Source organism: Pelophylax lessonae, assembly GCF_965119305.1.
Source record: "Pelophylax lessonae genome assembly, chromosome: 4".
In the NCBI taxonomy this organism is placed as follows: Eukaryota; Metazoa; Chordata; class Amphibia; order Anura; family Ranidae; genus Pelophylax; species Pelophylax lessonae.
Window position 1 is genome coordinate 135,980,329 of NC_138771.1, and position 26,335 is coordinate 136,006,663.

At 43.2% G+C, this 26,335-nt stretch overlaps 1 protein-coding gene across 3 annotated transcripts in view; it reads left to right on the forward strand.

The window, feature by feature from the left end:
• Positions 1-26,335, forward strand: part of TLN2 (talin 2) — a 477,844-nt gene that overhangs the window by 90,144 nt on the left and 361,365 nt on the right. For all 3 annotated transcript variants that reach the window (XM_082253081.1, XM_082253079.1, XM_082253080.1), the window contains exon 2: positions 15,603-15,635. The gene's annotated coding sequence lies outside the window, so the exon portion shown is untranslated. The remainder of the gene's footprint in view (positions 1-15,602; positions 15,636-26,335) is intronic.

The following is a 26,335-nucleotide window of genomic DNA, read 5'->3' on the forward strand; positions in this document are numbered from 1 at the left end:
TCCTGTGCTTGAAATCTGGACGGATGGAAACCCTATTTTTCCATCCGTTCAGTAATCGGAGCGGATCGGATCTGATGAGAGCGGACAAGCGGTCCGCTCTCATCCGATCCCCCATAGAGGGCAGCGGGGGCTGAGACACCTCCCTCTCCGCTCTGCAAGCGGAGACGGAGTTGTCATCCGCCCGGCTCAGCGGGGATCGCGGATAGATCCCCGCTGAGCAACACGGATCCGCCTACGGAGCGGACCGTGTGAAAGAGCCCTTAAGGAGATATTCTAGTGCGCAGCAGCCGGTGACTTCACTGGCGAATGCACTCTGAGGGAACGGCATACTCGTGCCGTTCCTTCAGAGCTCTGTGCCGTGTGCCGCGGAAGGGACGTCATCGAGACTTTCCATTCAAGCAGCCACAAACCCAGAAGGAAGCATCTGCAGCCTAGACAGCTCGCCACTGGAGGTCTTCAGTTCAAAGTAAGTCCTTCATAATGTTCTAGTATGCGATGCATACCAACACATCATGCCGTTACCTTGCAGGGAAAGTTTTCCCTCAACCTTTACTACTCCTTTAAAAACTAGGAATTTACTAGCCCATGGATCCCCGCAGGGAATTCTTCTCACAGCTTTGCATCCCTGGCGCCATAATTTTGATAAATTAGTCAGTTCTCTACTGCGCATGCTCAGGATTAGGCGGTGAAGGGAGACTGGTTCTGCAGCTTCCTCGGACATGTGACGTATCGCAAGAAAGCCGTGGGTGGGGAAAAATTCAGGACAAGCAATGGTTTTGGAATTTAAAACAAGGAGCTGGAACCGACCAAAAAAAAAAAAAACAGTACTCGCCCCTCTCCCCCTAAAAATCAGTTTTTGCGTGAAGTTCCACTTTAACTATATGTATTCTGATTTGGAGTGTGAATTTTATATATGATAGCCCTTAGATGCCAATACATTCTTAACCATACCATACAGTATTGTTTCATTTTGCGTTACAGCTACTGGTTCTGTGCACTGGAAATGGCATGTAAGTAGATATTTTTAGGATGGAGAAGGAAATATTGTGTGCATAGTCTGAGCCTTGTGTAAACAGCTGGGATTTCCCTTTTTTCTTGAGGTTACCTGCTTTTATCCTGAATCAAATACTTTCTGTAAAAGATTAACGTGATGTGTGTAATATTCCGGAATCAAAGACTCCACCCTAGTACAATTATGCTTCTAAATGGAACCAAGAAGCCTTGTTTGTTAATCATTTTTTGGGATCCTAAGTTAGATGAGCATCTTTAATTTGGTGTGGCAGTATTATTGCAGCCATGGAATCTGCTGATGACTTGGCTGCAGTAGATGTAATTCCGATTTCCAGCACACAGGGAGAAGGTTGGGTGGAAAATGACTCTTTTCTGCTGTTGCATTTGTTCCTAGTGTATCATCTAGCAGAATTTCTCAAAAAAAATGTCATATACTGTTGTTCCCCACCCATCTACTTTGTTGGACTTCATTGCTGCTCATCAATCTTTTTGCTTATACAATACACATACAAAGTGAAGCATCACGCTTTTTTTTTTTTTTTTTTTGGTATAGTGACTTTAGGTTTGATCTTCCTTACCTCATTCATGAGTCAGGCGGAATCGATCAGTTGTGGATATTTTTTAACTGATTGATGACAAATGTCCCCATGTGTAATACTATCTCTCACCCACAGGTGGTTTATTGTGCTTTTGACATCATGTATTTAAAGAGGGCTGCCGCATATACAAATATCCAATTGACAATGTGGTTGTGGGGGGGAAGGGCAACAATGTGTTGCTGACCTCACTCACAAAAAGACCTGTGAGTGGTCAAGAGAAATGATTACATCCTGTGTGTGGTCTCTGGTATACAGGACTATAAAGAGTCCATAGCATGAGGAATACTTTGGAGCTGTGGAAAGACCAAGCATGCAGCCAGGATTTCCTAATGTCCTGTTCCTCCAGCTATCCAGTGTAAGCTGTTGGCATTTAACTACCAGAGGGAAGTAGCATTTGATATTTTGGGATATTGAGAATAGGAGTGTATGGTTAAGTCGTGGTATTTTGTGTAATGTTTATGGTATATTTTATGTGTAAGGAACTTTATGTATTTTGATGTCAGTAAAGTTTACGTTTTTTTTGTTTTAGGCTTTTTATCAAAACTGCTCTTGGTGTGTCCATTTTAAATATTCACTAGATATTTCAGTGGCTGTCCAGTATACCTTCATTATAGATTTTTGTTGTTCCCACATTTGATACACTGATTTATGCCGAACAGTCTGCTTTACATCACTGGAGCGCCTTCCATTATTATAACCACCCCAAAATTGATTCTACAAGACCTCTAAACCCTTCTACTTTTTATAGTGATTGAACTTTCTCTTTAGGCTAAATGTACACGGGACGTTTGCAAAACTCCTTTGGAATGAAGCTGGAATTTAACAGCTATTTAAAAGACGTTTAAAACGTCCGCTGTGTCGCGTTTGCATGCCGCGTTTAGCGGGCGTTTGCGCTCAGATCCGTTTTTGGAGGTCAAAAAATGATTCCCCTTTTAAACAGTAAAAACGCAAGCGCTAAACGTGGGTGACCGCGTTTGGTCGCGTTTGACGTTTGAAACAGTAAACAGTAACAGTATACACACGTTCTGAACATCCTGAACACAAATGATTGCTTTCCAAAAAACGACACTGAACTCAACTGCCTCTAAATGACTGTAAACGACTCAGTGTACATGGACAGATAAGATAACATAGAGGAGGGTTCAGGGGCTGCTGAAAAAAACGCCCAACTGCTCCTAAACGTCCGTTTATCAGCAGCAGTGTACATGAGGCCTTAAAGTGTAACTGACAAGACTTCTTTTTTTTTTTCTCATAAGTTTTGGATAGAGTGGAGCGGGAATACAACACCTGTCAGGTTTTTTTGCCACTACTGTGTGAATGCCTCACAGTTGCAGGGTGCAGCCTGTTTTGTGTTAATGTATCCGGTTAGATGGCTGTACTGGACGCCAAACGCTACAGAAGGTTTAATATCTGCTGCAGCTGTGAAACAAAGTATGGCAGCCATGGCAAGTGTTCAGCCCTTTGGCTGCATGCCTCTAGTTAGATTGGTGGACAGGGGACGGCACAACTGTGTCTCAACTGTCTGCATTTATCACACCCTGGCTGCACCTATGACTAAGCCCTTAAGCCTAGTACACACCTGTGCGCTCTGAAGTTAGCATAGTGATCTCCACCGCTGAGCTGCTGTGTACTGACGGGGACAGTCCCCCGCCAGAACCCTCCGATCCGCACTTTCTGCCATTAGCTGAGAGCTCTGATCGGGAGTCGGTCGGCTGCTGGTTTACCTGCATGCACATCTGATAGAAGGCGGCCAAATAGCAAATGTATCCCGACATTCGGCCCCTGTGTACCCGGCTTTACTGTAAATAACAATTACATCAAAAGCAAAATACATTGTTGATTTTATTCCTTGCAACAAAACAAACAGGCTGAACAAGGTCAGAACAGAATAAAAATGCTTTGCTAAGTACAGTGATGGAACTTTAGGCATCTCTCGCACTCCTAAAGGGGTTATCTACTAGTATGAGCTCATTCAAACACAGGACATACACTTGTGCTCAAAAGTTTGCATACCTTGGAAGAAATCATGACCTTTTGGCATTATTTGAAATATGACTGATCGCGCCAAAAACTGTCTTTTATGTAAAGTATAACTAAATGTTAAACATTTTTTTAGTTTTGAATAGAGTGGAGAGGTATTATAAACACTGTCCGTTTTTACTGCAGTCTGTACCCCCGTTAAGGCGATTGACCCTCTCCATTTGTCCTGTTTACCGCTATCATTGAAAGTAAAAGAAAATCCTAAATTTGAGTTGTCCCCAGAAAAGTAATAGAGGGGAAATCTTCCAAAGGGGACACTAGTTCTGGTCACCTGGGGGGGGGGGTACCCCACGGTACAGTGCCTTGCGAAAGTATTCGGCCCCCTTGAACTTTTCAAACTTTTGCCACATTTCAGGCTTCAAACATAAAGATATAAAACTGTAATTTTTTGTGAAGAATCAACAAGTGGGACACAATCATGAAGTGGAACGAAATTTATTGGATATTTCAAACTTTTTTAACAAATAAACTGAAAATTTGGCATGCAAAATTATTCGGCCCCCTTAAGTTAATACTTTGTAGCGCCACCTTTTGCTGCGATTACAGCTGTAAGTCGCTTGGGGTATGTCTCTATCAGTTTTACACATCGAGAGACATGAAATGTTTGCCCATTCCTCCTTGCAAAACCGCTCGAGCTCAGTGAGGTTGGATGGAGAGCGTTTGTGAACAGCAGTTTTCAGTTCTTTCCACAGATTCTCGATTGGATTCAGGTCTGGACTTTGACTTGGCCATTCTAACACCTGGATATGTTTATTTGTGAACCATTCCATTGCAGATTTTGCTTTATGTTTTGGATCATTGTCTTGTTGGAAGACAAATCTCCGTCCCAGTCTCAGGTCTTTTGCAGACTCCATCAGGTTTTCTTCCAGAATGGTCCTGTTTTTTGGCTCCATCCATCTTCCCATCAATTTTAACCATCTTCCCTGTGCCTGCTGAAGAAAAGCAGGCCCAAACCATGATGCTGCCACCACCATGTTTGACAATGGGGATGGTGTGTTCAGGGTGATGAGCCGTGTTGCTTTTACGCCAAACATAACGTTTTGCATTGTTGCCAAAAAGTTCGATTTTGGTTTCATCTGACCAGAGCACCTTCTTCCACATGTTTGGTGTGTCTCCCAGGTGGCTTGTGGCAAACTTCAAACTACACTTTTTATGGATATCTTTAAGAAATGGCTTTCTTCTTGCCACTCTTCCATAAAGGCCAGATTTGTGCAGTATACGACTGATTGTTGTCCTATGGACAGAGTCTCCCACCTCAGCTGTAGATCTCTGCAGTTCATCCAGAGTGATCATGGGCCTCTTGGCTGCATCTCTGATCAGTCTTCTCCTTGTATGAGCTGAAAGTTTAGAGGGACGGCCAGGTCTTTGTAGATTTGCAGTGGTCTGATACTCCTTCCATTTCAATATTATCGCTTGCACAGTGCTCCTTGGGATGTTTTAAAGCTTGGGAAATCTTTTTGTATCAAAATCCGGCTTTAAACTTCTTCAACAGTATCTCGGACCTGCCTGGTGTGTTCCTTGTTCTTTTATGATGCTCTCTGCGCTTTAAACGGACCTCTGAGACTATCGCAGTGCAGGTGCATTTATACGGAGACTTGATTACACACAGGTGGATTCTATTTATCATCATTAGTCATTTAGGTCAACATTAGATCATTCAGAGATCCTCACTGAACTTCTGGGGGAGAGTTTGCTGCACTGAAAGTAAAGGGGCTGAATAATTTTGCACGCCCAATTTTTCAGTTTTTTATTTGTTAACAAAGTTCGAAATCTCCAATAAATTTCGTTCCACTTCATGATTGTGTCCCGCTTGTTGATTCTTCACAAAAAATTACAGTTTTATGTATTTATGTTTGATGCCTGAAATGTGGCAAAAGTTAAAGGGGGCCGAATACTTTCGCAAGGCACTGTATTCCCTTAATTTGCAGGGATTTTCTCTCACATCCTCTTTTGGCTATGGGACGGGAAGTGAAGGGAAATCTCCTCATTGGGACAGAGATGGTGAAAAATAATCTGTCAGGGGCTATAAACCCTCCTTTACTCTATCCAAAATGTCCTACAGTTCTTTAAATATGCCGCCTCTTAAAGTGTTACTAAATCCACAACAGTAAAATACGTATGTGCAGTAAAGCATGCTTGTTATACTGTTGTTGAACCTAAGGGGTAATCCTCCGCATTCTGTAAAAAGACTGTTTGATCCTGGCTTCTTTCATCCTCCCCTCCTGCCATTGTCCCCTGATAATTTCCTGATAGCTGTCTATAGAGTCAGGCTGCACATGCTCAGTTTGGTGTGTTTATTGCTAGAGAGGTTTTTTTTTCTTTTTCTTTTTTTTTTCTTTGGGAGAGTGCATGTGATCAGCACAGGGCCAATCAGCACTGTCCAGACAGAGGGACCGGGGGCTTGCAGTCTCATAGGACAGTCAGAAAACTCCTACAAGCTTTAACCAGTGCTTGGCTGGACACTGATACAAGTCAGAAGATTGCTCTAACTGCTGATGAGAAAAGGCATTTAGCAGTTAATATTTACGAAAAAAAATTGCATTTCCATGCACTGTGTGCTGTGAGAGACCAGATATACTGAATGCAGGGTCCTGGGTTTAGTAACACATTCATTTTCACCTGTTTAGAATTTGCTTCCGCCTTTTTCTCTCTATACTACCAGGTGTCTCCATATTCTGACAGGTTCGGCAGGAGACACCTGTACATGTGCATTCCAGGCAGCTTGGCATGTAAACAAATGACAGCCCCACTTTCTCCCTGGGAAAGTAATTGACAGCGGTTCCGGCAACAGTGAAGGGCAAGGCATGTGAGCTAGTTCTAAGGCTGTTTAGGTTAAAACTTTTCAGCTTTCTTACAGGGATGAGTCTTTAGCCTCATGTAATCTATTACAGCTTGTTTTATTTATTTATTTTTTTAAATGTTTTTTTTTTAATCCTTTCGTGATACGGACCATTTACTTCTAAAATACATGTGCACTAGCGCAATTATGGATGGGAATGTGGTTTCAAAAGCTGTGATCATGTGATACCTGAGAGAATGCTTCTCAGACAGAAGTTGTTAAAATCTTCTTTGAATATATTGCCGCATGCAGTTGAGATAAGGTACAAATATATGCACATATTTGTAATGACATTTTATGGCTTTGCTATTGATTTATCTCTAGGATATAGTTCATGTAAGTTATTAAGCTTTAGGACAGTGGCCCGAGGCCTTGATGTGACCCTTTTCTTGAGTTTATCCTGCTTTTGAGGAGTTATTCCCGCCTTTACTGACGCCAACAGGGGGAAATTCCTGCCACTGACACCAACAGTAAGGCACTATTCCTCCCACTGACACCAACAATCTGGCACTATTCCCAATACCAAAGACGGGGCATGGTTTACTTTCACTGGGCACAGTCCGGCCCCCCCTAAAGTCTGAACTATAGTAAACTGGCCCTTTGTTTAAAAAGTCTGGAGACCCCTTGCTTTAGGACAACTTTAGGTTGGCCATACAAGCTTCGAATTTCAGGCAATTTGTGCTGGATCGGATGAAATTTGCTCGGTTTGGCCCTCTCTGCAGCACAATTATCGACAAAAAAACAATTTTTCAACCTACTTTTGTTAAGAGTCGAATGTAAAATGAACAGTACCTGTATCCAGTTAACAGCGGCAGATAGCTGCCGTAACCCCAGAATCTTTATAAGCGGCAGGTGGCCTTCTTTAACATAAGGGTGGTCCCAGCAGTGGATTTGCCGCGGGGATCACCTTTATGGGTGGTGGGAGAGGTGCCCTCCCGCCGCTTCCTGGTTTTTTTCCCTGCTTACCGGAGCCGTCGGTAGCAGGGAAATCTATCCGGTCCTTTCCCCCTCCTAGGCAGGAAGTCGAGGGAGGGCAAGATGGCCCCCACTCGACTCTATGGCCTTGGAGGACCGGAGTGGCGTCATGCATCGCTTCCAAGCAACGGCTTTAACCACTTAAGCCCCGGAGCATTTGGCTGCTAAAGGACCAGGGGTTTTTTTGCGATTTTTTACTGCGTGACTTTAACGGACAATTGCGCGGTCGTGCGACGCTGTACCTAAACGAATTTGACGTCCTTTTTTTCCCACAAACAGAGCTTTCTTTTGGTGGTATTTGATCACCTGTGCGATTTTTTGATCACGCGCTATAAACAAAAAAAGAGCGTAAATTTTGCAAAAATAACAATATTTTTCACATTTTTTTATATGAAATTCCCCAAAAAAAAAAGTAAAAATCAAAATTTTTTAACATTTTTAGGCCAATTTGTTTTATGCTACCTATGTTTGGTAAAAAAAAATCGCAAAAAGCGTATTTTGATTGGTTTGCGCAAAAGTTATCGCGTTTACTAACAAAGGGAAAGATTTTTGTCATTTTTGGTGTTTTTTTTTTTTAACGCGTAATGGCAGCGATCTGCGATTTTTTTTTCGGTACTGCGACATTGCGGCGGACAGATCGGACCCTTGACTGACATTTTTGACACTTTTGGGGGTACCAGTGACATTACTGCAGTAATCAGTGCTATACATATGCACTGTTACTGCAAAAATGACACTGGCAGGGAAGGGGTTAACTTTATTGGACAGGGAGGGGTTAAGTGTGTCCTAGGGGCGTGATTCTAACTGTGTAGGGACATTCCTATTGGTGTAAAAGCAAAGATCAACCGTTCTACATAGTAGAACGGACAGATCTTCACTTTTACACAGGGAGAACTGACAGGCAGCTTGTTTACACAAGCTGCTCTGTCTTTCTCCCTTCACAGGAGCGATCGCAGTGTGACTGGCGGACATCGAGTCCGCCGGTCACACGCACTGACTTGTCTGTGAACGAGCCGCGGCGCGCCAGCCCGCGATAGGCTCGCAAGTCAGTGACAGGCGAGTGACGTACCGATATGTCACTCTGCCTGGCCGGGGCTGACCGCCGCAGTATATAGTCGTGCGGCGGTCGGCAACCGGTTAAAGAGCCTATTTTTTTTCATCATGGGGGAAAAAAAAACAACTTGATTTTTTTCTTTTTTAGTGTAGATGTGAGGTCTTTTTGACCCCAGATCTCACATTAAAGAGGACCTGTCCTGCTTATTTCTATTACAAGGGATGTTTACATTCCTTGTAATAGGAATAAAAGTGATCAAAAAATGTTTTTTTAAAAGGACAGTGGAAAAATAAAAAATAAAATCGGAAATTAAAGTGCCCCATCTCAGTTAGCTCGCATGCAGAAGCAAACGCATACGCAAGTCGCGCCCACATATGTAAACAGTGTTCAAACCACACATGTGAGGTATCGCTGCGATCGTTGGAGCGAGAGCAATAATTTGAGCTCTACACTTCCTCTAACTGTGAACTGGTAACCTGTATAAAGTTTTAAAGTGTCGTTATGGAGATTTTTAAGTACCAATGTTTGTCGCTATTCCAGGAGCGTGCGCAATTTTGAAGCAGGACATGTTTGGTATCTATTTACTCGGCATAACCTTATCTTTCACATTTTAGAAAAAATTGTCTATCCTTACTGTTTTTTATTTTTTAATTAAAATACATTTTTTCCCCCCCCCTCAAAAAAATCGCGTTTGTAAGACCGCTGCGCAAATACGGTGTGATGAAAAAATATTGCAAAAATCTCCATTTTATTCTCTAGGGTTTCTGCTAGAAAAAAATATATGTTTGGGGGTAAGCAAAAAAAAAAAAAAAACTGATTTTAACCTGTGAACAACGTGTCAGAAATAGGCCTGGTCCTAAAGTGGGCATTTACAGTTTTTACTTCATTGATTACTAGAGCAGAATATACTCCACGTGGTTTATTGTAAACACTTTTTTTTTTCTTTCTTTCTTTACTTTTCTTGTGATTTATTATGTTTACAATTCTTGATTTTAAATTCAAAGGCTTCATTCATTCATATTTTTAATCTTATCTGGCATTTCCTGCATTTTGAATGCGTTTCTCTGGCATCCATTTGTTTAAACAAGATGTAACAGTGTGATTCTGTAACACACCTTACAAGATAATCATATTTGCAGACGTTGATACATCATTTGGACTGTTAAAGTGCAATGTATAACTGAATGCCAAAACTCATTTTCAGGGATGTCCATAGTCTGTGGATGGTAGAGCTGTTAACCAGATCCAAATGAGGGAACATTGACCCTGTAATGTCTGCATTCCCCAATCTCGGGATACTAAATTTAATTAAGGATTGTTCCATTACATGACACAGGCAATACCGAGTACTAGTTTGTGTGAAAAACAGATGTTTGTATCCATAAATGGATCCTATATTTCCAGTGAGCACATATGTTGGATTATTATGGCGATCATTTAATAGCGCTTAACATTTTTTCACTTTTACAATTTAAATGCTTGTGCTTCTATATTTTTGTTATTTTAAAAATGGAGGTCTGGGAGTCAACCACTAGTGTGAACTAATTTGCTCCTATTTAGTGTCTCTACATAAGAACCATTACTTAATGCAGTATTAAACCCAAAACCAAAAAGGAGATGTAAGGGGTTAATAAAAAAAAAAACTTGCGTACTTGCTTCAATGCTGTAGTATAGGTGTGATGCTGTAGCTGCCCTATTTTGGCTTTTAAGTGGTTGTTAACCAACTTATACAATTTTATATAATCCTCTTTGTAGCCTGATTATTCGTTCTCCTGTCTTTGTTTTATAAAAATGCAGCCTTTACTGTATTTTAGAGTGGCTCCAGGCGATCACGTGACCGGCCGGCTCTTTCCTGGTCTGTCAGATGCAGGGGGTGGGGCTGAGATTATCTTGCTGACATGAGGCGGATAGGAGGAGGAGAGAAAGAGCCAGCTGGTCACGTGATCGTCGAGAGCCGCTCTGAAATATGGTAAGATAGGAGCACTTGCAATCAGGCTACACAGAGGATTATAGTGGCAATAAATGTTTTAAAAGCAGCAGGAAGGGAGGGCACAGGAGCTTGACACAGGAGCAGACAGGCGAGGAAGGGAGAGGAGGACAGAGCTGCGGATGACGGATGCACGTTCACTGAAGAGAGGGGAAAAGAGCTACTTCAGAGTGCACAGCACTAGACCTTTAAGCCCCGTACACACGCGTCAAAAATTCGGCTGGGAATTTTCGTCCGACACCCATCTGCCGATTTTCGGCTTGTTAGTATGATGCTTCCGACAACCAACTCCGACTTTTCGGCCAAAAAAAAAATCTGGTGTGCAGGCTATAAAATTTTTGTTGGCCGTCAACACAACGGACGATTTTCGCGCAGTCAGTACAGATTTCTACAGGGAAAAATCTGTTGAGCAAGTCTGGGCATGCTCAGTGAAGAAAGAACACAAAGAAAGGAAACCAACACATGACATCACTTCTGAAGTAGAATTCTGTTGGGCGAGAAAATTAGTGTGCAGTCTAGGCACATTCCAACCAACAAAACACAACTCTGGACAAAAGACGGATGATCGGTCGGCCGATGATCGTTGCGTGTGTATGGGGCTTTAGACTAGAACAGCCTTGTTCAACCAGGGTGCCTTGAGGATTCTTCAGGGGTGCCTCAGCAAAATGGCTAAAGATTACCCAAAAGTTGTATACAAGGCAGTGGGTGGATGAAGCCTGCCTTTTAGTTACACAAAGCCACAGGTTTCCTTTGTGCACCATTATGACCTTCTAGCTGCCGATCGGCTAACGACCAATGACCTCATCAGTTGATAAGGAAGATGTCAGTTGCTTGTATAGCATGCTTGTTTGACCCTTCCCTGTCTCTCTCCATCAGTTTTAGGGTCACATTAGCTGGGTGATGGAGAAAAACTGAAGAAGAGAAACATTGGAATACTAGTCAGTACCCACTTGCACCTCTAACATTGGGTGTCCCACATGTGTGGATGTTGTTGCATTATGTAAAGCTATTAGAATAGTTTTTACATTTTAGGATGGGGTGCCTCAAGACTTTCCATAATTTTAAAGGGTGCCTTTAAACCAGTTTAAATCTGCTCCCCCCCCCCCCCCCAAAGACTGACAATGCTGCTGTCCAATTGTACCCCTTGTGCGCCTTCACCCAGAATGGAGCCACTCTACAGGAGGTGTTACTGGCCAGATCACCAGGTGAAAACAAAAGGAACAAAACCTAAAAGAAAACAAATGCAGCCACCACATCTAATGGTTGGTAAGCTGCAATATATAAAATTTTTGGTTTTGGGTTTAATACAACTTTAAGGCATTATCGGACTTTGCTGACTTTTTTCTATTTAGCTCAGCCAGTTCTACACATTTATGTCTCTAGGGAAGCACCGGCTGATTTGTAAAGAAACTAGTATGATCAATAAATGTTTTCAAACCTGTCCTATAGTTTGCATCTCTCTGCAGAAAGGTCAGCTGTCTACATTTACCATAGATATGACATGGTTACCAGGCTGAGAATCTCTTGTACTTGGTACAATGTGACAACCTGGTGTTTGGTTTGTACTGACTGTTGTTATTATCTTTTTGTAGTTCTTGCACATTCCATAGTGTTAGGTTTTAGTATAACAGAAGTGTGCTACCAACCCCCCTTTAAAAAGCCTGTATTAATGTTGTCATTGTTGGATGGAGAAGGTGCCTGAGATTGTTTTGTTGGTGGAACAATTTGGGTCCTAATATATTTTGCAATGCTGTGATATCGGATACTTGTTGAAATAATACCCATTTGCCTTTTACTATGAGAAGTGACATCTGCTTTTTCAGTTTTCTATGTACTATCACAGCCTATTACCAAATGTTTGTTGTCCAGTGTACTACATAAATGTTTCCCTGGAGACACATCTAATGGAATGTACATTTTTTTCACTAGCACCCCCTTCTCTTGTAGCCCCGCAGACTTCCATTAAAGAATCCTTCCAGGATTTGATTTGGGAAGATTTTGTGAAGAAAGCATTTCAATTCAAAGGGGGCAAGCAGTAAGCGCTGTATATTTTTCAACAGATTAATATCCGGTTTGAGCAGAGCCAAGTGCTATTTCCAAATGCAGCTTGTGTTTGCTGGTATCTCTTTAGCGGCACCACTCTCAGATTGCAAATCTTTTTTTGGCTTTGTGTCTCAGGCCCAACATTTTACCTCTAGTGCCTAATGTCTGGCTTTCCAGACTGGCTGGCATGTTCTTCTGTATCAACCTAAATCTAAATCAAAAGCTCTTTTCAATAAAATGATTTTTCTTTTAATCGATCATCTTTTGTTATCTTATCCTTCTAATTTGCAATTTGAGGGTGCTCATTTTAAAGCTGATGTTTAATATGCTTATATTTTACCTTCCCTGTTTTCTCCCTTCTGTCCTCAACATTCTAATGACATTTAATGAAACCTTTCTATTTTCATTACCTAACTTATTTTAGTCTGAGTGTTTTTGTCGTCATATGGTCTCTGTACTTCTCAATTCGAGCCAGCCAGACATGGCTGGTGTGAAAAATCTGTAGGGTGCTGTACACAGGAATTACTGATACCTGATGAACCGCAGGGAATGCTGGAAATCACTCCTTTATTCAACCAGAGAATACCTTTTAGTCAGTGAAACAGTTATTATTATTATTATACAGGATTTATATAGCGCCAACAGTTTACGCAGCGCTTTACAATGTGAGGGAAGACAATACAGTTACAATACAATTCAAAACAGGAGGAACTAGAGGGCCCTGCTCGTTAGAGCTTACAATCTAGAAGGGACAAGGTGTTCTATGAATGGCAGTGGTGCCAAGCATGTGCCCGCCTGTGATCAGTGTGAAGTGAGGCAGTTGCTCACATAGAACTTGAGCAGAACCCAGAGATCACAGCTATCACTATATTAGCACTGACTACTACAGTGATTTCCACCTTCCCCCGTAGTTCATCAGGTACGAGTAAGCCCTCCCGGTTCACATGTGCGAATTGGATGCATTTTGAACAGCATCCAATTCGCATGACGTGAACCAAACTGAGCCACTTCTCAAATGTTCAGGTCGGGCTGCAGTGCATTTTCAAGAAGAAAAAAGTTCAGGTGAAAAGTCCAAAGCTTTTTTGGCCCTACTTCCCCTATGGATCACAGGAGTGCACCTCATTCTACCCTCTTGTGACCCATTTTCAGCCGACATCCAACTAAAGCCTGCTCTTGACTGGCGTCACTGAATAGGTCCAGGCTCTAGATAGATTCCGACTCTAAGTCAGAATCCACCCAGAATTCGAAGTGGCCGCTGGCTCAGCCTCTCAGCAAACCGCTGAGAGGCTGAGCCAGCCATCCCCTTCACAGCTGGGAGCTCATGTGAGCACTGCAGGGGCAGAGCAGAGTGTCAGTGACGATCAAATAGAACATTTGATTGGTAGTTTCAGAAACAAGTGGTTTTTGGATGTTAAGGTCTGAGTCACTTCTGATGAGTAATTTGCTTCTGTTTTTAGGTTCCAGCCTAAGTTCCTGAGGTCTGTAAATAGGCTTAAAGAGGAGCTCCAGGCACCTAAAAATAAAATGATTCTGCAGCTACAAAACAGCCACTCACCTGTCCCACAGTTCAGCAGTGAGCTCACCCCAACAGTCTTCATCCTCCTTCCTCCCTTGGTGGCTCCGGCTTCTTCACTATGGGCATCCGGCTGTGACAGCTTGTGACTTCACAGCCAGGTGCCCACTGTGTATGTGCGAGTCACGTGCATCCTGGATTGGTGGATGCAGTCTTCTGAGACCTGTCAGGGAAGGGAGGGAGGAGAACTTCCATTGCCTTGGAACGGAAGTGGGAGCAGGTGCCTGTCAAACTCGGGTACCTGCTCCCCCTGCTCCTCAAAAGTGTCAATTATGCAAGAGGAGCGAGGGAAAAGTCCTAAAGTGGAACTTCCCCTTTTGGGTGATCTCCTTCACACAGGACACAAAAACGCATTTTCAAAATGCAGCCTTCGGTACGTCAAGTGTCTAGGTGTTCATTCCTTCCATTGGCCAGAATAATAATTAATTCTGGCCATTGGAATGAATAAGCCCTCAAGTGCTAACTGCGCCTAGTGCTTAAGAACGTTGTTCGGCGAAGTGCTCCTCTCCTGAACACTGGGTTTTTTTCTGCCTCTAAACACCAGTAAATGCCTGTATGTGCAAGACACATGCTAACACAGAGGGGCATTTAGAAGCAGAAAAAAAAAGGTCAAAAACCACTAAAACTACCGTAGATCATTACTCATACTGGCTGAAAAAAGGTGTCACACTGGGTGCAGACTCTTCCAAGTTACTTGAGCACCTTAACAAACGAATCGGAATCTGTATAATTAAACACCACTCTAATCTTAAAGGAGATTCATAGTGATTTTGCACACAATTTCCTTATGATTGGGACTAAAAATGTTTGGCAGATATGTTCTTTTCTGTTAAGTCAGATGAAGATAAAATATTGTACACTGGGTGTCAAACTAACTTTTTGTGTTCTATTGTTTCCCCTGATAAACCAGTAATTAAAGTTATGCTTGGCTTGCTATGGCTAAACAGACGGTCACCCCGTGCTACTTTGTGCTTGGGTACCCACCTGTGGAAACAGATACTTGAAAACCAACACAACCCTCTATTGTCTATAGCCAATTTTAGAGTGATTAGCGCAGGATCTGTCTTGACATGTTGGCTAAGCATTCTTACGAAGTGATTATTGCAGACCCTATAATGTCGCACAGGAGCTGTTTTGTAGCTACTTGAATCAGTGGGAGGTCTGACCTCCTGACCTAAAAACTTGTTTGGGGTCAATGACAGCCACTAAAGTTGTATTTTTAGGAATGGCAGGCCACATAATTCAGCACGTTTCCTGTAATGTAGAATACAAGAGATTGAAGATTATTATTATTATTATTATTATTATTATTATACAGGATTTATATTAATTAATAACAGTTTGCGCAGCGCTTTACAATGTGAGGGAAGACAAAACAGCTACAATACAATTCAAAACAGGAGGAAATAGAGGGCCCTGCTCGTTAGAGCTTATAATCTAGAAAGATTAAGTAATATTGATTTCTCCTCTCTCATTTGCAGGTGCGTAAATTGGGCAGACTAAACTTCTTAAAGGTAAGAAAAAATGGATAAAAACTAGTTACACTTTAGTGTATGTATATTTTGGTTTCATGATGACCTTGTAATTTAAAGTGATATTAAAGCTTTGGATGTTTTTATATTAAAATAATAAACTTGCGTGCTCTATGCAGTGGTTCAGAGCATAGAATGAATGCAGGTAAAAATCCTTGAGCCTTAAGAACCACTTTAAAGCGGTTGTAAACCCGAAAATGAAAAAAAAAAAAAAAAAAAACCTGCAAGACAAAGCCATAATGAGCTAGTATGCATCGCATACTAGCTCATTATGCATTACTTACCTTAGAACGAAGCCCCGACACGGACCCCCGGACATCGCTGCGGGCGCCGCCATGATCCCTCGGCGTCTCTTCCAGGTTCGGCGGCTCCGGCGCTGTGATTGGCCGGAGCCGCGATGACGTCACTCCTGCGCATGCAAGCTGCCGGCTAGGAAAACTGAAGGTCCCCCCGGACCTTCAGAGCGCATGCGCCGCTCGCGTGAGCGGCTGCATGCACTGCAAATATCTCCTAAACCGTGCCGGTTTAGGAGATATTAATTATACCTACAGGTAAGCCTTATTATAGGCTTACCTGTAGGTAAAAGTGTCAAAAAGCGGGATACTACCGCTTTAAATGAAATGTAAATTGCTTATGGTTCCAACAAATCTCAAGCTATACATTTTGCATCTCAATCCTGTTAGTGTTCTGTTAGACAGTATCACTAAGCAAATTTTTCTTTTTGATAAAGTGCTACTTCTAGCGCGACTTCGTAGTGAAAGTTGCTTGCGGCATTCAGTGCGACTTGTGCCTCATTATAGAGGGAAGTCGCACTGAAGTCGGCTCAAAAGTAGTGCACAAACTACTTTTGAAGTCGCCGCAACTGAAGCCGCGGCAGTGAAAACGGGCCATATTGAAACAAATGGCTTTTGACTTGCTGTGCAACTTGACATGTGTCAAGTCGCACAGCAAGTCGCACTAGTGGAAACCGGCACTTAGGCTCCATTCACACATGAGCGATCCGAATCGCGGGCTGAATCACTGAGATTTTGCTTGCGATTCCAAATCATGGCAAATTGTAGGACTCCTTGTGCAATGCCATTACTTCTTAATGGCGGTCACAATCACGCCGTGATTTTGCCACTATTGTCTCACCGCAATTCCGGCGAATCGTGACACTGTAGCTTAATAGAAGCTCCTGCTCCTTTTTGAGCAACAAGCCTTACGATCACGCTGCAATCACGGCGCGATTGAGGTGCTAATAAGCAGTAATGGCATCACAAAAGCACCCCACGATTTGGAATCATGGACAGAATTGTACCGATTCAGCCTGTGATTCGTATCGCTCAGGTGTGAATGGAGAATTATACCTCCAAGTTTTTATTGCTATACGTGTCCCCATTGGAGAGATTCAGCCCTCTGTGTACTACTGGAGACCATTGTCACTGATAGAGGAGGTGGGGAATCCAGATCAAGCGCTAAAAGTAAAGCTTCCAATGTCACCACCTGTTCTGGGTACATATGTCTAAGAGGGAAATTCCCTGTACTTTTCTCACTTCCCCAATTTCTCCAATGATACACAGACCGAAAAAAAAAAAGATAAACTGGCAGGGCTTTTACCCTTCCCTGCTCTATGCAAAACCACAAAGAAGTGCTATACATACACTTTAGGCATCACCCTGTAAAAGTACATCATTATTCTGCATTGTTCTTAGCAGTCAGGCAGATTTTAGCTATTTTAATGCAGGTTTAACAGTAGATATAAAACGCGATTGCTTGCTGTGGGTAGCACTTTTCCCATCCATCACTTTCAGCTAGTCAGTACTAGTGTATATGTGAATCCACTGCTGAGAAAAAGCAAGGGCAAGTTGCAACTAGTCAGAATCAGTGCTACCTTGGATCTGATTACAGTAATAGTAAAAACTATAAATGACATGGTTTACTAGACTTTGTTGCTTTTTACTTTTGCAATAATTGCCCTTTTTGCTACAGTGCCTTGAAATGTTCCACATTTTGTCATGTTACAACCAAAAATGGAAATGTATTTTATTGGGATCTTATGTGAAGGACCAGCACACAGTGGCACATAATTGTGAAGTGGAAGCAAAATGATAATGGTTTTCAAATTTTTTTTTTTACAAAAATCACGTCAGTGGTTTCAGTATAACCGGAAACGCGTTGATGTATTTACGGTTGCACCGAAACCCCTGACGTCACTTCCTGTCCTCCGTGGAACACATGCCTGTACGGCGTTCCTGGAAGGACTGTACCTCTCGTGGTCAGACTTTGTCTTTGATCTTGTAAGTAATTTTACCTTTTGCGCAACAATAAATTGTTTACATACTTCACTATGGCAGCCTTCTATTTGTGTTATTGAGCCTCTAAAGATCATACTTCTGGTGGGGAACGGAGTGCTATATCTGCAAGGAGGATTGATGGAATATATCTTCTACTCTTAAGCTGTTTAGACCCCAGACTGAAACAGCTGTGGGGTCCAAAATTCCCGGTGAGTGGGGACACAAGGGGAGTTGAGCACCCCACATCGGCTGATGAGTTTTCAAGCACCTTGGCACCTTATTTATTCTATAGCACATTTATGCACCCTTATGGACTTTTGAAGCACTGATGCACTTTCAATTGTGGAATATTGAATTTTTTATTTGCACAATATTGTATTTATTCATTGTATAATCATTGTTTTTCTATTATAGCACCTGCACATGTTTATATTTCAGGCAAGCGCTTTCATATTTATTTCTGAGTCTACTCCGTGTATAGCAGCTGCCCATGAGCTTTTCATCTATTAGCACTTGATAGTTGGTTGCATGATTAATTTTGTATAGGTCACGTTTATATATGCAAGCCTTGTTTTTACCAACAACAGTATCAAAATCCTATAAGATTTCTCATTGCACAGTAGCATCTTCTCACAAGTCTTAGGATCCTCATCATTCCAGGGATATCGCTGAAAGGATCTTGACGTCGCCCTCATCTAGGCATGGCAGGTGTAAGCTGGTTGTAAAGCAAACCTTGTATTTTTGGGCAAGGTTCAATTTTAAATATGCCTCATAATATATGTAGTTACAAATAACTACATTTTATTTTTGATTAAAAGGTTTTTTAAGATAAATGTAGAGGTGGAGTTGCTGAAATTCGTCTGAAGTTACAAGTTTTATGGTTGTTTTGTTGCCGATTGTCTTTAGTAGCTCTAAGGTTATGGGTTTATCAGGCAGGAATAAAAAAAGTCACTGAAATATGCAGCAGAGAAATATTCTATACCGGTGTTAGATGTGGGTAGATTAAAAAAAAATAAATCCATGCATCCCCTAAATCATGGCATCAGCATAATATATATTAGATCAACAGAGTCAGTCACAAGTAGTACAGATGAAAGGTATCAGAGGAGCAAGACAGGAAGTGAAAGAGTTCTGGATGTTGTATAGAATTATATAATTCTATAGGTGTTGCATATGGGTACATGGAACATGGTGCGTGGGCATCATAGCCACAAAAGCAGTCAGTATAGTAGTCGGGGGCATATTGTGAAATTCTAGCTTGCGATCAGGTACCAAGAAACATAATTTCATAGGAATTCTCTTGTGATTTTATACTGAGCGAGCTACAGGCTGTGCTAGATCAGGCATCTGACCATTGCTCCTCTCTGGATGGATTCCAGTTCAGTCTCCTAGGCGACCAAGGACAAGGATTTACTTTTGCTGGTTGACGATAAAAGGGAGGAGTAAACTGAGAAGATTCAGTCCTTGAGCATGGGGATTTTCCCCATAAACACATTCAAACTCCCTAAATGTTAGGAGTAAAAGTTTGGATAGACAATGGGTGTGGTGTGTAATTTGTAAATGGGGAAAGAGTTTGTTGGACATCTTTGGAAAGGTACAATACCTTGAAGATTTATGTAAGGGAATATACTGTCTGATAGCTGTTAACAGCCCACCCAAAGAATCTATAAAGCTATTATGCCTGGTGGGAGATGAAGGCAGCCTATTAAACCAAGGGTAGGAAGAGTGAGGATACCAGAATATTGAATGGAATTTCATACTCCCAGTGAATGCTGTAATGTTCCGTGTCTCAGGCCATTATACAAGGGAGGGATAAAACCAAGTTGGGATGACAATCCAAAATGTTTAGTAGTGGCCATAGTGAGTTTGTGCTATAAAATACTATATGTGGGACTTCCAAACCACATATTGTAAAATACTGCTAGTAGTTTCCATAAGGGTATTTCTGCTGGAGCATGTAACATTTCTTGGGAAGCGGTTTGTGCTAGTTGGTGGTTTTATCAACCTCGCCTTCCAGGACGGCCAACGCATGAGAGATGATAGGCTCCTCCCTACCGGAAACACAATCCAGATACAATTTGTTAAATGGGTCCACCCTTCCCCTCAGTTTAGATTGTGTTTCTTCCTACAGCGAAATGTTTGTTGTTTTCACTGACCTGAAGACTTGGAAGTCTGATGGTCCCCCTGTGAGCCAGGTTCAGGAATGCCGGTGAGAGCTGCACTCTACCTGCTGCCTCCTTAGGCTTCTCACAGGTCGCCTCCATTTTACACAGGCCGTCGGTCACCAGGGTGTCCCTCTAGGCCTGTCTCCGGCTATCCAGCAGTCTCCTCCACTTGAGGAATTTGAAAAGCCCGCCAGACGGGTGTCTCAAGCCTCACTGTGAAACCAGAACTTCCGACGTAGCGTCAGAGGCGGAGCGCCGCACGAAAGAGGAGAAGCAATGTGGAGGAGATGCCGGGCTCCTCTTGATAGCGGGAGAGCAGACTCCCAGGCCCCAGGAGCCTGGACAGCTGCAGGGGAAATTAAGCCTACTACTACCCACCTCACGGAGGAGGGAAGGCCGGTCCTGGTGACTGCAGCCAAACCCAGGTCGGAACCGGGTAAGTGCTGACTGTCTGATTGCAAATGTTTTTTGCTGGTGTTAACAAGAATCCTGGAAGGTCCTTTCCCCTGACCATAGTTGGACCCATATTTTGTCATTTCTAAGGTTTTATTCTTATGGAAGAGTGATAAATTTTGTCTTTTTGTCTGTATCTTCTCTTCCAGAGTCCCAGAGCGGTTCACAAGAAACCTCTAGTAGTGTACCCCCCTTATCTACAGGTGCCGGTACCTCAAAGTGTGGTAATTGCAGGGATAGACTATCTAGCACCCACACTAAGCCTTTCTGCTATAAATGCATCAATAAGTTAGCTGGTAAAGAGGCATCTGGATTGATGAAAGATTTTTTTAAATCTGTCCAGGAAGAAATACTGGCTACAGTTCAGTAATTTCGTTCCTCGTGGTTTCCACCCAAGTCATAGAATCCAGTAAGCCTACCCTTAAAGACTTAAAGAGGGGGTTTCTTCCCAGGAAAGCTCAGCTTCCAGGGCAGGTCCTTCAGGGTTGTTATTTTCCTAGAACCTCCCCCCAGCACAGCCCAGGGAGGAAGAAAGGTTGACAATTGAGGCAAACCGCTCAGACTCCCAAACCAGCTCAGAAGGTGAGGGAGAAAGACTCAGAAAGTGAAGCCGAGGACTCAGGAGTAAATAGGAATTTATTCGGGTTGGAAAATATGCAGGGACTCCTTCAGGCCATTTATGCCTCAGAAGAGATCCCAGAACCCCGAAGGAAACTTCAGCACAGGACAGAATGTATAAGGGTCTAGGAAAGAACCCTTCAAAGGTTGTACCTGTGCATCAGTCCATGAAAGGATTAATCCTTCAAGAGTGGCAGTTTCCAGAATGCAAGCTAGTCAAACCAAAGTCATGGAAAAGAAGATTTCCCTTTTAAGGAGGAAGATGTGGAAAGGTTTCTTAAAAAACCCAAACTGGATGCCCCACTGTCACAAGTAGCAAAGAGGTCTGACCTCTCCTTTGTGGATACAGGCAATATTAAAGATGCCATGAGCCGGAAGGCAGAGTCCTTACTAAAAAAGGCTTGGGATGCCAATGCATCAGCAATGGCCCCAGCCCTGGCTGCTTCTTGTGTGGCAAGAAACGCTAACTGTTGGGTGGAAAGACTGATTAAACACCTGTCTCAGGTTAAAACCCAAGACCTACAGGACTCCCTGTCAGTTATAAGTAAAGCGGATGCCTATCTGGCTGACGCTGCAGTGGAATCAGTTATAGCCTCAGCTACAGCGGGGGCTCTTCTGAATTCAGCCAGAAGGGCCATTTGGCTTAAAGCGGAGTTCCATCCTAAAATTAAACTTACCTCCATCTTCATGCCCGGGGTCACCTGAAAAACAAATGGATAATCGCAATTTTTTTTTTTTTTTTTACTTACCTGGTTTAGAAGAAAATATACTTACCTTACTTCCTCTTCCTCCCCTCGGCGGCCACGGCGATTCGTCACTTCCTGGCTTGCAATGATTCCTGGGAGCTTAACGTCATCGCTCCCAGGAATCAATGTGCCTGCACCGGCCCCGACGTCCTTTCCGGTGCGGGCGCCGTCATACCTTGCTAAACAGCTTCTGGGCATGCCCAGAAGCTGTGCAGGGATGACGCTGCCGCACCGGAAGTGACGGCGGGGCCGGTGCAGTGCATCGTGGGTCCGAAGAAGATGGAGGACACAGAAGAGGATCGCGCTGGCTTCAAGCTGCCCACACCTGAGATGGCAACGCTGGACAATACTTTTGCAAGGTAAGTATTTCTTCTAAAAGGTAAGTGCAACCCGGGACAGATCAGAGGCTAGCCATTGTGGAATGTACTAGCCCTGACTGTCCCTGGGGTATTTTATTAAAAAAAGCTTTCCCAGGGTGGAACTCCGCTTTAAGGAATGGGAAAGTGACTTCACTTCAAAAGCCAAGCTCTGTGGTTTGCCTTTCGAGGGGTCGTTACTCTTCGGGTAAGGCCTAGATGAAGTTCTGACCAGATCCTCAGAAAAGGGGAAAAAATTTCCTGCCAAACCCAGGAGGGATAGAGGCAGAAAATGTTTTTCATGGCCCCCCCAGGACAAAGGCAGCAAAAAAACAGGAAAGAACCTGCTAAAAGATGGGGCTTTGGAAAAAGGAGGCAAAGAAACAGTTTGCTTTTTTCCCTCATCTGGCACAAGAGATAATAAGTGACGCCAGAATCAAAGTGGGGGGCAGACTAAGTCAATTTCTGTCCCAATGGGAAGAATTTGCAGTGACCCCTTATATTCACTCCCTCATAAAAGAAGGTTATCATCTGCAATTTACATCAATACCCCCCTTGACGATAAACCTTACCCATCCTCCTATGGAAATTCAAAAAAAGGGAAGCCCTGTTACAAGGAATTCAAAAACTAGCAGAGCAGTTAGTGATAGTCCCTGTACTAGAAGATCAGCTCTTCCAAGGCTTCTACTCCCATGTGTTTGTGGTACCCAAACCCTCGGGAAAACATCGCCTCATAATAAACTTAAAGAACTTGAACAAGTTTTTACTATACAAGAAGTTTTCAATGGAAACCATATATTCAGTACGAAAAAAACCTGCTGAAAGAGGTTTTCATGACTACCCTGGATCTCAGAGATGCATACCTGCATGTTCGTATTTATCAGGAACTTCAGCTCTTTCTGAGATTTGCGTTAGTTACCAAAGAGGGAACAGCACACTGGCAGTTCAGGGCACTTCCCTTTGGGCTAGCAGCCAGCCCGAGAATCTTTACAAAAACTCTAGCAGATGCAGTGGCCTATCTCTATCTCCAAGGTATAGCCTTAATCCCCTATCTGGACGACCTGCTGATTTTTGGCATGTCAGCAGATCAGGTGAACTCAGACACCCGGCAGGTGATAGATTCCTACAAAAACTAGGCTGGCTAATCAATTTAGAAAAATCTTCCCTGGAACCAACCCAGGTGCAAACCTATCTGGGGTACAGTATAGATTTAAAGGTACAAAGGCTCTTTCTTCCGGTGGAAAAAGTGGAGAAAATAGTCTCTTCAGTAGGAGCTCTCAAGAGCGCATCCTCTTGTTCCAGGAGAGAAATCCTAAGAGTCCTGTGACTCATGTCAGCCAGCATCCCAGCGGTTGTTTGGGCGCAGCTCCACTCAAGAGACCTTCAGTTCTTCCACCTGTCCTCCTGGGACAGGAAGATGGAGTCACTAGACGAGAATGTCAACCTCAAGTCCAGGCATCACTAGAGTGATGGTCGGACCCAAGCAATTTGGGGAAAGGCAGACCGTGGGGTCAGTGGAACCCTGTAAAAATCACCACAGATGCAAGCACGTGGGGATGGGGGGCTCACCTGGAAGGGGCCCAAGCTCAGGGGGTCGGGGACAAACAAATAGCCCAGGCCTAATCCAACTTCAGGGAGCTGAAAGTAGTGGGAGAAGCTCTGAAAGCATTTGAGAGCTCCTCTTAGGCAGGGAAGTTCAGATCCTGTCCAACAACACCACAACTGTGGTCTATATAAATCGTTAAGGGGGTACCAGGTCAAATTCCCTCTTGGCACTGACCAAGGAAATTCTAGGGTGGGTCGAAGGGAAGGTAATCTTCCTGATGGCCATTCATATAAGGGGGGAGAACAACTGGCAAGCAGACTTCCTCAGTCGTCACCCCATAAGAGAAGGAGAGTGGGAGCTAAATCCCAAAATCTTCCAATTGTTGGTCCAAAGGTTCGGGTACCCGGAGATAGATTTATTTGCCACCCTGCTAAACAGGAAGGTAAAAGGATTATTTTCCCTTACGCAGGAGAAAGGGATGTTGGGCTTGGACGCCCTAGCTCAAGCATGGCAGTTCAAGCTGGCTTATGCCTTCCCTCCCCTGGCTCTAATTCCCAGAATTTTACAGAAACTAAGTCGGTCGCCAGGCCTCCGACTTATCCTAATTGCCTCTTGGTGGCCAAAGAGCGCATGGTTTGCAACTCTGAAAGCCATGTCAGTGGCTCCCCCATGGGAACTCTCAAATCTCCTAGACCTGCTGTCTCCGAGGTCCATCTGACAGCTTGGCTAGTGAGCGCCAGATCCTAAAAATGAAGGGTTGCTCAGATAGTGGTAGATACACTCTTACTGAGCAGAAAACCAGTCACTAGAAATATATATCTTAAAATTTGGAAAAAGTTTTGTACCTGGCGTAGGCAAAGGAACTTCGCCTCCACCCCTGTTCCTATGGTTTTGGAATTTTTACAAGATGGAGTAAATAAGGGTGTGACAACGAACACCCTTAGGGTACAAATAGCGTCTCTTTCAGTATTTTTGGATACAAGTTTAGCAAAAGAGCCATGGTCAAAAGATTTTTGTTGGCTATACAAAGGGCTACCCCTGTTGTTAGAAATAGGTTCCCTCCTTGGGACCTGACGAGGGTTCTAGAGGCGTTATCTAGTAACCCGTTCGAACCTATAAAGGAGGTTCCCCTTAAGTTTTTGTCACTTAAATTAGCCTTCTTGCTAGCCATCACGATTGCCAGAAGGGTAGGGATCTACAGGGTCTATCTATAAAATAACCTTTTATGTTAATTTTTCCAGACATGATTGTCCTTAGACCAGATCCTTTGTATCTGCCTAAGGTAGCATCTTCATTTCACAGAGCACAGGAAATAAATTTACCATCCTTTTGTGATAACCCTAAAAATGAAAAGGAAAGAGGTCTTCTCACCTATTTAGAGAGGACCAAAGATTTTAGAAGGTCATATCATCTTCTGGTCCTCTATTCATTGCCCAGAAAGGGACTGCAGGCCTCAAAACCTTCAGTCTCTAGGTGGATTAGACAAGCAATTACCATGTCTTATCAGGTCTCAGGTGTTCCTGCAATAGCAAAACTGAAAGCACACTCAACAAGAGCCCTGGCAACATCCTGGGCCGAGAAGGCTGGAGCATCCTGGGAACAGATCCGCAGTGCAGCCATCTGGTCCAGTCATGACACATTCCTGAAACATTACTGTGTAGAAGTTCTGTCTCAACAAGACTTAGCCTTTGGCCGAAAGGTCTTACAGGCAGTGGTCCCACCCTAAAGTAGGCCTATGGGTCTATTATCCTTTTATGCATTGGCCATCCTGGAAGGTGAGGTGAGAAAACCTACCATTAGTAGACCGGTAACAGTGTTTATACGAACCTTCCAGGAAGGCCGGCCTACTTCCCGCCCTGTTAAAAGGGTGTGGTAAGAAATGTATAACATAGGTGATAAGTACCTATACAGGGAGTGCAGAATTATTAGGCAAATGAGTATTTTGACCACATCATCCTCTTTATGCATGTTGTCCTACTCCAAGCTGTATAGGCTCGAAAGCCTACTACCAATTAAGCATATTAGGTGATGTGCACTGTAATGAGAAGGGGTGTGGTCTAATGACATCAACACCCTATATCAGGTGTGCATAATTAGGCAACTTCCTTTCCTTGGGCAAAATGGGTCAAAAGAAGGACTTGACAGGCTCAGAAAAGTCAAAACTAGTGAGATGTCTTGCAGAGGGATGCAGCACTCTTAAAATTGCAAAGCTTCTGAAGCGTGATCATCGAACAATCAAGCATTTCATTTTCAAAATAGTCAACAGGGTCGCAAGAAGGGTGTGGAAAAACCAAGGCGCAAAATAACAGCCCATGAACTGAGAAAAGTCAAGCGTGCAGCTGCCAAGATGCCACTTGCCACCAGTTTGGCCATATTTCAGAGCTGCAACATCACTGGAGTGCCCAAAAGCACAAGGTGTGCAATAATCAGAGACATGGCCAAGGTAAGAAAGGCTGAAAGACGACCACCACTGAACAAGACACACAAGCTGAAACGTCAAGACTGGGCCAAGAAATATCTCA